The sequence below is a fragment of the Dipodomys merriami genome, unplaced genomic scaffold, assembly GCF_024711535.1.
Source record: "Dipodomys merriami isolate MVZ:Mamm:240054 unplaced genomic scaffold, mDipMer1.0.p SCAF_3, whole genome shotgun sequence".
Taxonomy (NCBI): Eukaryota; Metazoa; Chordata; class Mammalia; order Rodentia; family Heteromyidae; genus Dipodomys; species Dipodomys merriami.
The window spans coordinates 55,423,455-55,426,984 of record NW_027204492.1 but is presented as its reverse complement, the minus strand read 5'-3'; positions in this window follow the sequence as shown (position 1 = coordinate 55,426,984).

Here is a 3,530-nt window from a genome sequence, read left to right as displayed (position 1 = left end):
CCATACTGCTTTCAAAATGGTTGAAGAAGTTTACATTCCCAACAACAATGCATTAGAGTTCCCTTCTGGCCAAATCCCCTCCAACATCTGTTGTTGTTAGAGTTCTTGATTTAAGCTATTCTAACTGGGATGAGGTGGAATCTCAATTTTGTTATGATTTGCATTTCTTTTATGGCTAAAGAAGTTAAGCATTTCTTCATGTGTCTACTTTCCATCCCTATTTCCTCTTCAGAGAAGTCTCTCTTTAAGTCTTTAGCCAACTTATTAGTCAGGTGGTTGTTTCTTTGAGGATTTGTTGTTGGGCGATTTAATTTTTTGAGGTCTAAGTATATTTTAGATATGAGATCCTTGTCCGTTGTATGGCTTGTGAAGATCTTCTTCCAATCTGTGGGCTTTCTATCGATCTTGCTTGCTATGTCCTTTGCCATGAAGCTCTGCAGTTTCATGCAATCCCATTTGTCCAACTATTCTTTGATTTGTTGTGTTTGAGTTTTATTAAAAAAAATTTCAGCCTGTTCCAAGGAGCACTAGAATTTCTACTATTCCTTCCTATAATGTTTTCAGGGTGTTTGCTTTGGCCTTGAGGGCTTTGATCCATTTGGTGTTGATTCTGGTGCAGGTTGATATACAAGGATCTAGGCTTAGTTTTCTACAGATGCTTAGCCAATATTGCCAGCACCATTTACTGAAGAGATTTTCTTTCTTCCATTCTAATTTTTTTAGCTCCTTTATTGAAGATTAGGTGGCTATAGGTCTGTGGGTTCATTTCTGGGTTTTCAGTTCTATTCTATTGGTACACAGATCTGTTCTTGTGCCCGTGCCAAGCTGTTTTCCTTACTATGGCTTTGTAGTAGAGTTTGAAATTTAGTATTAATATTCCTCCAGCAATGTTTTTTTCTGCTAAGGTTTGTTTTTCCTATTTAGGGTCTTTTATTGTTCCATATAAATTTTTGGGTTGACTCACATATTTCCTTGAAGAATAAGGTTGGGATATTGATAGGTATCACATTGAATTTATAGATAACCTTTGGAAGTATTGCCATATTCCCGATGTTAATCCTCCCAATCCAGGAGCATGGGAGGTATTTCCACTTCCTTAATTCTGTTTAATTACCTTTTTTCAGAATTTTAAAGTTTTCATCATAGACATCCTTCACTTCTTTAGTTAACTCCCAGGTATTTTATTTCTACTGGGGCTATTACAAACGGATTTGCTTTCCTGATATCAGCAACGCTCTTCTCATTATTGGCATACAAGAACAACATTGATTTTTTTCTTTTTAATAACTTTTTATTGTGAAAATACAATGCAGAGTGGTTACATTTACATGAGCAAGGTAATGAGTGCATTTCTTTCTTTTTGAAAATACTGTACAGAGGGGTTACAATTACACAAGCAAAGTAATGATTACATTTCTTATCAAGCATTGTTGCCACCTACATTGTTTCCCCTTACAATCCCTTCCCATCTCCCCGCCTTCCCCGACTCCTTCCCCCCCATCCCCGCCACCCCCACACACCCAAGTTGTAAAGTTCGTTTTTTGACATAACATCTGGTATATCTCATTGTTGCAATGGGTCCACCTGTATCCCTATTTAAACAATTTTTTTCTTCCCCTCCACAAATTATACCAACATCAAATAAAGTGAATTATACCATATAATAAAGGGATTATACCATGGTGGAGGGACATACAAAGCAACAAAGATATCATCGTATAAATATATTAGAACAATAGCAAGAAAGAAAAAAAATTAAATCCTTATTTTGGGGTTCATTTCAACTAACATTAACTTATCTGACCATTTCTGCTTGTCTCAGACATAAACTACTTATTGCAAATAAGGGAAATTGTGGGACCTATGTTAATTTGGGCCTGGCTTACTTCACTTAATATAATTTATTCCAAGTCTTTCCATTTACTAACAAATGTGGCAATGCCATTCTTTCTGATGGAGGCATAGAATTCCATTGTGTATATATACCACATTTTCTTGATCCATTCAACTAGGAGGGGCATCTGGATTGGACCCATATCTTAGCTATGGAAAATAATGCTGCAATAAACATAGACATTCTGGTAGCTTTAAGATGGTCTTGTTTGCGATCATTCAGGTAAAGGCCCAAAAGTGGGATTGCTGGGTCATAGGGGAACTCTATGTGGAGTCTTTTGAGGAACCTCCATTACTGCTTTCCAAAGTGGTTGAACAAGTTTACACTCCCACCAACAATGCAGTAGAGTTCTCTTCTGCCCTCAACCCCTCCAGCATCTGTTGTTATGAGAGTTCTTGATTATAGCCATTCAAACTGAGGTGAGGTGATATCTCAATGGTGTTTTGATTTGCATTTCGTTTATGGTTAGGGAGGTTGAGAATTTCTTCATGTGTCTATTGGACATCCTTCTTTCCTCTTCAGAGAAGTTTCTCTGTAAGTCCTTAGCCCACTTATTTATTGGGCAGTTGTTTCTTTGAAAAGTTGTTGTTGGGGGATTTAATTTTCTGAGTTCCAGGTATATTTTAGATATGAGACCCTTGTCCATTGTACGGCTAGTGAAGATCTTCTCCCAATCCTTGGGCTTTCTGTTGATCTTGCTAGCTGTATCCTTTCACATGCAGAAGCTCTGCAACTTCATGCAATCTCATTTGTCCAACCTTTCTTTGATTTGTTGTGTTTCCGGGTCTCTATTAAGAAAATTTCGTCCTGTGCCAAGTAGACCTAGGGTTTCTATTATTCTGTTCTGTAATGTTTTCGGGGTGTCTGCTTTGACTCCAAGGTCTTTGATCCATTTGGTTTGATTCTGGTGCAGGGTGATATAAAAGGATCTATCTTTAGTTTTCTAGAAATTATTAATCAAGTTCACCAGCACCATTTACTGAAGTTGTCTTTCTTTCATTCTATTTTTTAGCTCCCTTATCAAAGATTAGATGGATATAGGTCTGTGGGTTCATTTCTGGTCTTTAAATTCTATTAAATGGGTCCTGAGGTCTGTTCTTGTGCCAGTACCAAGCTGTTTTGATTACTATGGCTTTATAGTAGAGTTTGAAATTTGATATTGATATTCCTCCAGCATTGTTCTTTCTGTAAGGGATCGTTTTTGCGATTCAGAGTCTTTTATTGTTCCATATGAATTTTTGGATTGCCTCTTCTATTTCCTTGAAGAATGAGGTTGGAATATTGATAGGTATCGCATTGAATTTGTAGATAGCCTTGGGTAGTATTGCCATTGTCATGATGTTGATATTTCCAGGAATATGGGAGGTTTTGCCATTTCTAGGTTCTGTTTTGATTTCCTTTTTCAGGTTTTAAAGATTTCATCATGGAGGTCCTTCACTTCTTTGGTTAAGTTAATTCTTAGGTATTTTATTTTTTCTGGAGCTATTACGAATGGTATTGCTTTTCTGATTTCAGCCACCCTCTTCTCATTGCTGCCATACAGAAAAGCCATTGATTTTTGAGGGTTAATTTTATACCCTGCTACTTTGCCAAAGTTTTGAATCAGCTTGAGTAATTTGGGAGTGGAGTCTATGGG